Source organism: Hylobates moloch, unplaced genomic scaffold (genome assembly GCF_009828535.3).
Source record: "Hylobates moloch isolate HMO894 unplaced genomic scaffold, HMol_V3 SCAFFOLD_3, whole genome shotgun sequence".
NCBI lineage: Eukaryota > Metazoa > Chordata > Mammalia > Primates > Hylobatidae > Hylobates > Hylobates moloch.
In genome coordinates, this window is record NW_026652278.1 from 121026113 (window position 1) to 121039207 (window position 13095).

A 13095-nucleotide genomic window follows, 5' to 3' on the forward strand; every position below is an offset into this window, starting at 1 on the left:
AGGTCAGGAGATCGAGACCACGGTGAAACCCTGTCTCTATTAAAAAATACAAAAAATTAGCCGGGTGTGGTGGCGGGCGCCTGTAGTCCCAGCTACTCAGAGAGGCTGAGGCAGGAGAATGGTGTGAACCCGGGAGGCGGAGCTTGCAGTGAGCCGAGATTGCGCCACTGCACTCCAGCCTGGGCGACAGAGCGAGACTCCGTCTCAAAAAAAAAAAAAAAAAGTAAAGCAGATGGAGAAGTTCTTAGTTTGCATTCTAGCTATACCACCCCTTCTCTATGACACCCCACCCCTAACTCAGGAACGAAGACATGAAACAGTAAACACCAAGACACTGGTATCCACCTGACTCTTCTGAGTGCCCTTGTTACCTCCTATAACAATTCCAGACTGAGCATAGGGGTCAGGAAGGTAGCAAGAACATGATGATACACTGTGGAAGTCAGCCAGGGCTAAGACAGGGCTGCCCACTAGGGCTAGAAATTAGTCAGGAAGAGAGAGTACAGACCAGCCCTAGCCTCCAAGTCAGCGAGCAATGAGGCTGTGGTAAAAGCAGGCAGAGGAAGACTGAGATAGAAAGGCAGGGGAAGAAAGAAAGTATGGGGTGAGAAGAGAACTGTGCACCTAAAGCAGCTAATCTGATGGCAGATGGAGACTGGTGCTTAGAAGCTCGTTTGGTGAGAGAATGAATAGAGGAGGCACAGAGATGGAGAACAAACATGTAGGTGGTGAGAGAGATTTAAGAGGAATGGGAAAGAGAAGTCTGGCAAAAAGAATGGACACATTCATGGACAAATGTTTCAGTGTCCTTGGCCTGTCCTGATCCTACCTGGGGACCCAGTCTGCCCTGGTGGTGAGCTATCTGCTTCCTCAGGCAAAGCGCTGTCACACCAGCAGCATCAGCTTTTTCTTGTCTTTGTAGATCTGTTTGAGGTTGTCGATGAACTGGGCAAATTGCAGGTGGTCATCCTGGGGCAGCAGGAAGGTCTCCAGAGCCTTGCTTAGAAATTCAATGAACTTTCCATAGTGGCGAGAGCTGATGTGTGTTAGGCATGAGTGTTAGGCAGAAGGTTGAAGGTTTGTTTCTTCAGGTGCCGTTAGCCTCTCACAAGGATGGAGCAGTGGAGCCTGTGGTTTGCTTGCCTCCAGGCCAGGGTTGGAGACCTGCCGGGGGTTCTAGTTGAAGTGAGGCCTCTCAGGGTAGAGTCTTGTGCTGGGGCTTTGGACTTTAGAAAGGGTCCTGAGCCTCCAAGTTGTCTAGGGTTTCTCACGAGCATGGACAGGGTTGGGGAGCAAACCACCTGGCTCCATACCTCCCAAGGGAGCACTTGAGTATTGGCAGCTGAAAATTCACTCTCTTAGATATGTCTCTGATGAGAGGGTCAAAGTTCTGCTGACATCAGGATATGGTTCAAGCTGTGAGAACAGGGCTTGGGCTGGCTGAACAGAGGCCATCTTCTCCCACCAGCAGCCCCATCCTTTCTTAGGCCATTAGGAATAGGAATATGAAAGCTCTAAGGATTCATTGTCCCATCCCAAGAGTAGGGCCTAGAAATTCCTTTCTCCTGGTTGTAGATGGAGGTGGGAGAATCACCCACTTCTGTAGCACAGGTCACCAACCACAGTGCCATCCCCTGGCATCTCCAGTTAAGGATTGATAAGGTCATCTGCATCACCTGTAACCCAAGTCCCAGGGCCACGTTGAGCAGGGTGCTGTCAGTACTACTGTCAGTGGGAGTAGCAATCTTGAATGCATTTGGGCCAGTTTGAAGATGAGGAAGGAAGAATGAATGTGCTTTGATTCTGTATTGCTTCCAGAATTGTTCACAGTCTCAGTGTCTCTTTTGGCAGCAGTCAGCATGGCAGAGGCCAGTTCACACTGCTGTGATACCATATGGCGAGGGTGGGATGTGTCACCTACAGAAGCTGAGTTTTCTTTCTTTCATTTTTTTTTTTTTTTTGAGATGGAGTTTCGCTCTTGTTGCCCAGGCTGAAGTGCAATGGTATGATCTCAGCTCACTGCAGCCTCTGCCTCCTGGGTTCAACTGATTCTCCTGCCTCAGCCTACCAAGTAACTGGGATTACAGGCATCTGCTACCATACCTGGCTAATTTTTTTTTTTTTTTTTTGTATTTTTAGTAGAGATGGGGTTTCTCCGTGTTGGCCGGGCTGGTCTTGAACTCCTGGCCTCAGATGATCCACCCACCTAAACCTTCCAAAGTGCTGGGATTATAGGCATAAGCCACCATGCCCAGAAAGAAGCTGAGTTTTCTAAAACAGGTAATCTCATAGCACGTAAGGCTAATTTATAGGACAGGTCTGGATCATGAGACAGCAGAGCTGAGAACAAATACTTGGCAAAGGTATGTATGCATGGGAACACTCTTTTAGTGGATGACTTCTCCCAGACCACTGAAAGGGCCCCCTTCCAGCAGTAAGATACACTGTTTGCAGTGTTTGCACTAGCTCATCGTCAAGCTGCAGCTCTTGGAGTTGGCTTAGGAGCTGCTCTTCATTACGGGACACCTTGTCCTGTGCGTAGAGGTCTTCAGGCATTATCCTCTGTTGACCCAGGTCTATCAATGCAACTTCCAAGGCCAATGACAGGTAGGACTTACTACTGTTTGGGGAGCCTGCAGCCACAGGTACATGTTGGTACACGGGGGGGTCAGCTTTCATTCATATCTGACATCTCCAGATAGCCATCATCATTCAGGCAGCAGGCCTCAGTCAAAGTGAGAAACAGGCAGCCAATGGGATCAGGGGTGGCCCACCTGGCCCTCCAGGTTTGTGATGGTTGTGGTTCCTCTCTGCAACAATTCTTTCTTCTGATGCTTGTAGATTTCAAGTTGCCACTGTTGCTGCAGCTTCAGAGTATTAATAATGGTCACTGTGAGTCTGAGGGCCTCTTTTGGATAACCATGGGAACATAGGGCTTCAACCTGGGCACAGGCTGTAGGCACATGCTCAAGGCAGAGTGGCTGGCTTGGGGAACTAAAGAGTACTCTTTCACTTTCCTGCTGGCAGGCAGGAGCTGTGTAAACATCACTGCTGATTATTCGCTGTAGGTGGCTGTCCTGTCAGTGTAATTCATGGCCCTCAATGGCCCTTGTGAATATCGTTCGTCTTGGTCTGGATAAGGAGTCTGGGTTGTGAATGGCATTCTGGGGAAGTGCATTGGTGATGCTGGACAGCTCATGTCCATAGTTTCCATCCTCCAGGGGACAGATATCCAGGTCGCTCCACTTCTGCAGCTGCTGCAGCCAGCAGGATTTCTCCTCCAGTTTGCATTGTGGATTTAAAATTATGCACACCCATAAAGCCCTAGCTCATGCCAGAGTTGCCTGACCTTGCCTGTCGGGCTTGTTCCTTGCTGACTCCAGAGTGTGAGTTGTGGGTCAGCCATAAACTGCTCAGTTATTAGCATCAGTATCCTTGCTCCATTGGAATCTCTCGTCCACAGCATTTCTCGAACCTTGGCAAATATTGAGTTCAGTTGCTTTCCAGAGCCATACTAAGCCCCCTGGGAGAGAAAAAGGTTCACTTGTTCTTTCACCTCTTCTTCATCCAAATGCCAACAGTTCTCACTGTCAATGCTGGCCCCAGCTGTGGGGTCAGGAGCGCTGTTCACTGGCTGATTTCTGAGTTGGAGGATAGAATCTCATCTGCCAGTTTCTGTGCAGTAGGAAGAACTTCAGTGTGGTGGTGTGCCGTGATTAAATATTCGATGAACTTTTGTAGCTGGTCCCTATTCATCTGGAAAAGGGCTTCAGAGATAGGAAGACACAAGTTTTTCTCTTCTTAAAAATTAGGAAATAAACAAAAAGTATATTTTCTTTTATTAAAAACTGAGTTTAAAATAATTATGATACTCATGAATACTTATATTTTCCCTTATAGTCTTTACATATTTAAATACTTTGATGGCTTTTTATTTTTATCACCATTACACATGGTTAACTTGTTCACTTGAAAAGAAGAACGGGAAGAAGTTGCTGTCCTGGAGAACATTCTTTCCACTTCTGCATAACCCACATTTAACTTCTAAAACATTAATTACATTTGCAGTGAGGCAAACAGAAAGTGTTAGAAGGGCAGTCAAACCTCATGTATTAGAGATAAGCTGGTGGCCTTTGAGTGCAGAGAATGCACAATTATGCTGTCCATTGCATATTATTTTTCATTAATGTCTTTGAAGCAGCTCTAACAATGCAGAGCAGCTGATTGTACCCCCTTTAAACTTTCCCTCTCTCCCCCTTCCAATTGACCCTATGTCTCAGGTCACAAAATTTTTCACTGCCTATTATTGCAGAAATATTTTCACTGGCAATTCCAATGGTGAAGTCCAATTGCAGTGGTTCTCAATTGTATCTCTTAAAACTTATATCAGCACGGTTGCCATGTGCTTATAGCTGAGGAAATAATGGCATTCTAAATAGTTATCCAACAGTTTGTTCCAGATCCATAATTATGTATACCAAAATAAATCCATCTCAATTTAATGTGGGGTGATACATAGCTTTACATATGTAGTTGAAGTCTTTGTGAAAGCATGCAAATACATGTATGACTTTAAGTAACTTTGACAGTTATCCCAGCTGAGCACTATCAATTTGCTAAAATTATTTTAAAATACTTATCATATACTTATCATTTAAACCTTCAATGTTGAACTCTTACCATCAGTATTTCCTGAAATGGCATTTAGAACCATTTGATCATGGTGTTTTTCTAGGACATTGTTTCTTCCTGCTTTTTGCCACTAGATGGAAGAAGCAGGTTAACAAAATGATATTTTTGGTGCTTCATTCAACTCTACCAAGAAACACCACATAACTGTGTTTAAAATACTGACAACCTCAGCATGCTTCTATTTATCTATTTTTACTGCATTATTCTTTTTGCGTGAATACTGGATCTAAGAACTGTATTTTTGTAGAGATTAATTTTATTTTATTATTTTGATTACTGGAAATTTCAAAAGTAACCAAGAAAGAAAACAATTGCCAGCTGGAAGAGGAAAGGTAAGAATTATATAAAAACACCCATAACAGATATGCCACAAAGTAATTCTTAGCATGCATTATTGCCAAGGAAGCACACAGTATTGCCCTTGTTGAAGACAGTGGACTAGGTGCTGTGAAACACACAAGAAATGACTTGGGTACAGCTCCTATTTATAAAATTTTTACATTCTAGAAGAGAGCTAAGCAAGAGGTAAGCCAAATGAATTTATACATAGTCTTAGAATAAGGTAGAGATGGATAAATATCAAAATCACAGATATAATATTTGGGATGTACATGGTAGGTGGGGAGGGAGGTTTGGAATATCACTTTTATCTGAGAACATCAGATATCTGAGAACTTCAGGAAGAAACTGGATCCTTGAAGTAGGAGGGACAGAGAATAGCATTCCAGTGACAGAGGCAGAATGAACAAAGGCACAGAGGCAGGAAACGACAATTTAAAAAATGTTTAAAGATGAAAGGATAGTACATTTTAAAATAATTTAAAAGCTTGCGTAGAGAGGACATTGTAAGTGGTACTTTTTAAGCTACAGGAAGTATACTCACAAACTAAGGTACCATCTAAAAGAAGCACCTTAGATGCTGGGAAAGTGAAGTTTCAGCTTGGAAATGGAAGGTCACCCAAGTTGAAAGAACCTGGAAATGGAAATTCTAGCTTCCATTTGATGCCAGTGTTTTATCAGATGTAGGCTTACTGTACACATGGTTCTATCAATTGTTGGGAAGATTCCATAAGGGAAATAAACGTTTTGACTTACAAAGGCAGCTTTCTGTGGCTTCTATTCACCTTCACAAATCTTAAGCATGCTTGAAAGAAGACAAAGGTGATAAACATTGTCATTTGACTCCAAGAAACCAGTATTTAACCCGTAAGGCTGCATGTTGTACTATCTACCTCCTTACCTAGCAGTATATTCATAGGGATGATAAAAGAATTCTATTCTAGCCACTAAAGGCAATGATCTTGAGCCCTGATATTATGAGTGGCTATAAAATTATCCAGCTTTTAAATCCAACCACAGAATGTGATTTTATGACCTTCTGTGGAAGTGTAGCTACAGGTTAACTAAAGGTTATGAAGTAATATTTCCTTTTTATAGTTCTGAATTCACTGGCTTGTAATTTCAGAGATCACCTTGTTCTATAGTGGGACAAGCTTTACAGTATTATAATTTTGTATAACCCAATGAGGACCTCGTAACTTTTTCTTTTCCGAATTCAGATTTTTACATTTTTCCTATGATATTGTTTGTATCTAGTTCAGCATTTTAATTGCTAAAATTACACATAGGAGACTATATAATTTTTTTGGCTCTGGAGTAAAGACTTTATATAATTTTAAGTCTCATTTACCTACTTTGTTCTATATCTTGCTTACAAGTAAGATGTAGTTAAAACTTAAACATTATTTTACATCTTAATGGGTAAAAATGCTATTCATTAAATCTTACTTAAATTTGATATATGTGTGATACTATATAGGATTATTAGATTACCTAAAAATTATATATACTTATATATATCATTTCCAATTAATAAATTTTGATTATAAGCCTCACTTTTTATTATAAAAAGTAATTTGTATCAATACTTCTCTCCATATGCTTATTTTTCTGGATTCAAAGTAAATATCCTAGAGATTTTAACATACCTACATCATCCATGTTTGAACCTAATTAAAGTTAATTTTATTTTGCTGACCCTTCACATCCTTTATAAAATATAAGCTGATTGTCCTACTAAGAGAAGACGCCAGTTTGATTTTATGATATTTTCTGCCTATCTACAATTAAAATCTTTAAAAAATCATAACTCAGTAGTAGTATTAGATATAAAAATATATAATTTCAAATGGATTTGTCAGAAGGATAAAAAAAATGGCCACAGAAACCTACATGAATTATTGTTTATCTTTTAGGGCCCTATATATGTAGGCAAGGTAGTGAATAGAGGCAATTATTTGAAAAAAGATGGGCAAAATGTAAAATCCTATAGTTGAAGAAATGATACAGCAAGGAGTTTTTAGCCTACTTACCCAAACTGTGTATTTACATCGATTCTATTGCCCTAATATAATCGCACAACTCTTGTAATTCTTTGCCTTTATAGATGAAAGGGGAACATCTTGAAATAAAATTCTCTAATTCTGATACAACTCAGCCCTAACTTTAATGTTGTTTTGTTTCCTATTATTCTGATTTGAAAATCATTAGTAATTTTCCTGCAGAGAGTTTTAAAAATGAAATCTGTCAAAAAAAGTTTATATAGCTGAACAAAACCTGTCCATTAAAAGAGTGTTATCTGCTCTTTCATTGATTTTTAGAAGTGTATTTCTTCCAGTTTAGAGAAATTTAATTTTGCCTTTCAGGAATCATACCATTTTTGTCCAAATAAAACCTCTTTGTTACTATAGGTTGTAGGATATTCCTCTGTGGAAACCTAATTTAAAAAACAAAAAACAAAAATCAACTCATCGGGTCAAATTCTGTTTTACGTAGTGCTGGCATCAAGTGGGAATTTCATGAATTTAACAGACAGCTGACTAAGCAGTTGAGAATTTGGTAAGCATCAAGCTATTTTAAAATGCACCAGCAGTCGAGCATTAGGGTGTCTAAAAATGTTGTGTGTGTGTGTGTGTGTGTGTGTGTGTGTGTGTGTGTATATATATATAGGAATCTTGCTTAAGAAGTTTCATACCAGAGAACATTTGATTACCAGAATTTTAAAAATGTCTTATTTGTCCACACATACTCATTTTTATTGTGTTTCATACATTTTCTGGTTAACATTTGATATTTCCAAACTACATAACAAAACAAGTGAAATTTCATACTAAATTTAAAATTATTTTGACATTTTGAACTTTTACTGAAGGTGACAGTTTTACTGAAATTTGCAAGTTGCTAGAAGAACGCCTTTGAACATGTTGGGATGTTAGAAAGAACATAATCTATTTATAAAAAGAGGAAAAAATAAATATAATACATTTAAAAAATCATTCTAATTCTATTTTTAAGCAAAAGTAGCTCAGAGTTAGGCACAATTTGGGAATGTTTAGGAGCAAAAGAACAATCATACCACTGACTATATGGAGTTTTAAACTTTTTTGCACATAAATTTCTTCTGCTTTTATGATGGTATAGTTGTCTAAATGGCTGTTTAGACCAATGTTTTATCATAATTTATTCTTGGCTGTAAATTTTGTTTTCTTTAGTCAGAGTCAGTTTGGTTAATTTTCTCTACGTAATGGGGAATGAATAATTTAAAAGACATGAATATATTTTGCACTAGGAAATTCAAGAAGTATCATGTTGTAGCGAGAAAATAAAGAGTTCTATTGAATTGAGTTCAATTGTATTCTTTAAGATCCTTTTGTCTGATAAACATTGCATAAGAACCATTTGAAATAAAGACTATAACTTTAAAAATAAAACCTTACCAGTGTAGTTAGGAGAAATCGGGATAGAAACAAATAATTAATAAATAAAATAAATTTGGATTAAGACTTCAGATTTCTCAGAGTATTTTGGTTTTTCTATACATTTTCCAGAGTGATTTTTCTAAAACATAAAACTTGTCAGTAAATTCCCTGCTTACAACCTTCAGTGGTCAACATGGCTTCGGCATAAACTCGAATGTCAGCGCAGTGATCTGCACCCCTTCTGCCAACATCACTTCTTTCATCACTCCCCATCCACCATGTCCCTTATGCTCCGTTTATCTCCTATCTCCCCTCAGCTTTCTCATGGTTCTGGGCTTTTGCTCATGCTATTTCCTCCATTTGTAACATAATTGCTTCCTTTCCTGTTCTGTTCCTGCACATCCTGTGAGGTCTTTGCTGGCATTCCCCTGTTGGAGGCGGAAAGAGAGAGGGTCGTGATCAACTCAGTATACCACTGGAGGCTACATGAGTAAACAAGAAACTGTTCTCATAAATGCAGAATGCTGGCAAACTGACAAACTGCGTCTGCCGCCCAGAAGGACTGCTGAGGGCAGTCACAACCCAGGTGCAAGTGGTTCCTACGATTAGGCATAATTGAAGCCTGTTAGTAACAATATGAACCTGTGATCAATTAAGCAGCTGACCAATCGTTACCTCCTCTTCCCTGCTCTTGTTACCCAATAAGGGCTGTAGATGCTTAGGCGGCTGCCTTTGCTCATTAGAAGCAGGGAGGGAGCCTTTTCTTCTTCTCTTCTTCCCCATGCTAGCCTTTCCTTAAAATAGTTACTTTTGTCTTAAGTTTTCATTTCTTCTTTAAAACAGTTTCTTTTGTATTAAGTTTTCATTTCTGCGTTCGTTCCTTCGTTCACTCTTTTAATGACGGTCCCAGGCAGTTACAGTAGTAACTGCTGTAGTGACGGTCTCAGGTAGTAACCCTGGCAGTCAGCCACACTCCCACCCTTGCAGTTCCCACCATCAGAACTAGAGGTCCCGTGCTCTGTGTGCCCCTACTTCTATTAAGGCACTTTTCATGCTGTTTTCTCACATGTTCCTCACAGTTGTGTGTTTTTCCATTAGATTGTGAGTCATCTAAGTCCAAGGGACAGGTCTTGTTTTTGTAATTTCATCATCTAGAACAAAAAAGTCATGATGTTTATTAATTGATTAGCACTTGCTAAGCATTTAATATATACCTAGGTCAGAACAACATTCTGATACATTTTGGGAGGGTACATAAAAGTCAGCAGCTAGCATAGAATGTGAGCAATAAATGCTAACTGATGAGATTACTTTCAGCTTTCAAAAAAATGGAAATTAAAGTAGGCAAAATAAGCATCCATAAGATAGTTACATTAAATATATGTATTTTCCTTTCTTGTGCAGCTCAAGTTCCAGGAGGCTTTTTTTTTTTTTTTTTTTTGAGATGGAGCCTCACTCTGTCACCCGGGCTGGAGTGCAGTGGCGCGATCTCGGCTCCCTGCAAGCTCTGCCTCCCGGGTTCACGCCATTCTCCTGCTTCAGCCTCTCGGGAGTAACTGGGACTACAGGCGCCTGCCACCACACCGGGCTAATTTTTATGTTTTTAGTAGAGACGGGGGTTTCCCCGTATTAGCCAGGATTGTCTCGATCTCCTGACCTCGTGATCCACCCGCCTTGGCCTCCCAAACCAGGAGGCATTTCTGACTACTCCAACTCATATTCATCTCCATGTTTTTATTACTTTTCTGTGTATTCCAATCAGGTTCTTAATGCTTTTTTGAACTGTTCATTAGTTTGTAGATGTGCATTTTGTTTTTTTCCCCTAATAATAAAGATTATAACTTTTTTAAGGACAGGGATTACATCTTCAGTTCTTTGAATTTCCTTTATAGAACTAGTGAGCAGCTGCATATAGTCTATTCTCAAAAATTGTTTGTGGAATGAATAAAAACATGTTTATGTTGGTAAACCTTGTATATACTGCATAGGTAATGTACCTGTATTAAGTCACAACAAGCAACTTTTCAAAAATTTTTTTTTGTAGAAGTTTTGCTGTGGGTAAAAACATTTTAATGCAACTAATAGAATTTAAAAAAATGTAATGAAGTATTCATTGCCTTGAGGATATTGGTAAAAATGTTATTTGAGCTTAATTACATCAAGACCGGGGAACAAGAAATACATTGCTTTACTTATATCATGGTATTTGATCTTCTGTCTCATTTTGGTAGTTGGAATATAAAATTACCACAACAAGGAACAGTACACCAGTGATGCACAGGCCTGTGACTCTCACATTTAAACCTGGGGCTCGAGGCTTACTAATGGAAGTGAATGCTCCAATTTTCAATGATCCCCCAGCACCATCGGGGCACCAGGGCAACCTTTTAATGAACTCTAGAAGTATGAAGGTGAGAGATTTTGTATTTTGAGTGCCGACAATGAGAAAAATGAAGAACACACATTGTGATATGCGGCCATGTTTTCTTACAGTATCTATTATTTATCTTGGAGTTTCCAAATATCTCAGCTTATTCAACACGAGTATTTGAAAAATTTAATGACTCAGAAAGCTGGGCCAAAGATTGTGTGAACTGGAATTGAGATTTTTGGAATGAACAATCTATATTTGATAAGCAAGTAAGAAAATTATCCATGAAACAATATTAATTAGTAATTAATGTGGAAATGTTAGTCCACATAGTCAATACAGATAATTGTTTTATTTTGGGTATTGAGTGGTATTTGCAAAGCACTAAATTTAAATTGACAGTGTTCTTTGAAGTTCTAGGAGCTATAAGTTAAAACTGTGCCCCTTTAAAATGTTAGAGCAGTGTTGTGATGATTAGTTCTAAAAAGTTATCTATAGCTTTTGAAGAAAGATTTTAAATCTAGATATTTTGTGTTTTTAAAATTTATAGACTTCACTGACTAATTTAGGGAAAATTAGGTGACTGTTTCAGAGAATCATAATATATTGGAACTCTGCCTGTGAAGGATCCAGTCAGTTAGCTCCCTTAAATATACCTGTCCCTACAGTATGGAGTAAAATATTTGCAAACTGCATAGAACAAAAGACTAATGTATAGAATCGATAAGTAATTTAATAAGAAAAAAGCAGACAAAGGATATGAATAGGCACTTCTCCAAGGAAGACATAAAAGCAGCCAACAAACATACAAAAAATTCTTCATCATACCTAATCATCAGAGAGATGTAAATCAAAACTGCAGTGTGATACCATCTCACACCAATCAGAATCGCTATTACTGAAAAGTCAAAAAATGACAGATGTTGTCAAAGTTGTGGAGAAAGGAGAACCCTTGTATACTGTTTGTGGGAATGCAAATTAGCTCAGCCCCTATGTAAAGCAGTTTGGAGATGTCTCAAAGAACTAATAATAGATTTATACCATTTGAGTCAGCAACCCCATTACTGGGTATATACCCAAAGGAAAATAAATTATTCTACCAAAAAGACACCTATAAGCATATGTTTAGTGCAGCACTATTCATAACAGCAAAGACACGGAGTCAAAGCAGGTGCTCATGAATCTTGGATTGGATAAGGAAATGAGGTAATTATGCACCATGCAATAGTATACAGCTATAAAAAAGAATGAAGTAATGTCCGTTGCAGCAACATGGATGCAGCAGAAGGCCAGTATCCTGAGAAAATTAAAATAGATAAAAAAAAACAAATACCACATGTTCTAACTTACAAGTGGGAGCTAACCATTGGGTGCATGTGGAAACAAAGATGAGAACAATAAACATTGAGAATTCCAAAAGGGAGGAAGAAGGAAGCGGCGGGGGGGCACAAGCATTGAAAAACTACTTATCAGGTATCATGTACACTACTAGGGCAACGGGATTATTAAGCGTCCAAACTGCAACATCATGCAGTATACCTGTGTTACAAATAAGCACATGTTCTCCCTGAATCTAAAATAAAAATAATAAAATGCTTTGTGGTATAATATATATTATATTACTAGATGATATATAATTATATGTATATATTATATATATTATATATAATATATATATATAATGTCTACAGCTGAGGTTTCTTGACTTAAAACTCAGAACCTTCCAATATATGATGATACTCTGTTTTGAAAAAATCCATTTCTTAGGCTACTAGAATTTAATCAGTAGACATTCTTTGTTTGGAGTCACTTTTGAATAATATTTACGATTTCCTCACGAACATGAAAACCTGTATTCTTTCTTTCTTTTTTTTTTTTTTTTGAGACGGAGTCTTGCTCTGTCACCCAGGCTGGAGTGCAGTGGCGCAATCTCGGCTCACTGCAAGCTCCGCCTCCCGGGTTCACGCCATTCTCCTGCCTCAGCCTCTCCAAGTAGCTGGGACTACAGGCGCCCGCCACGACGCCCGGCTAATTTTTTTGTATTTTTAGTAGAGACGGGGTTTCACCGTGGTCTCGATCTCCTGACCTTGTGATCCGCCCGCCTCGGCCTCCCAAAGTGCTGGGATTACAAGCATGAGCCACCGCGCCCGGCCCCTGTATTCTTTCTTTACACTAAACCTTATATACCTAAATATGAACTTGTCCTCCTACAAAATCTCTTCATTTCCAACTTGCCAGTTCAGTTAAGTTATTCTCCAATTTACCAGCTTTCAG

At 39.0% G+C, this 13095-nt stretch overlaps 1 pseudogene; it reads right to left on the reverse strand.

Annotated features, from left to right (window-relative positions):
* Window positions 1-1514: 1514 nt before the first annotated feature.
* On the reverse strand, window positions 1515-9233 carry LOC116481121 (zinc finger SWIM domain-containing protein 5-like; annotated as a pseudogene).
* Between the last annotated feature and the right edge of the window lie 3862 nt (window positions 9234-13095).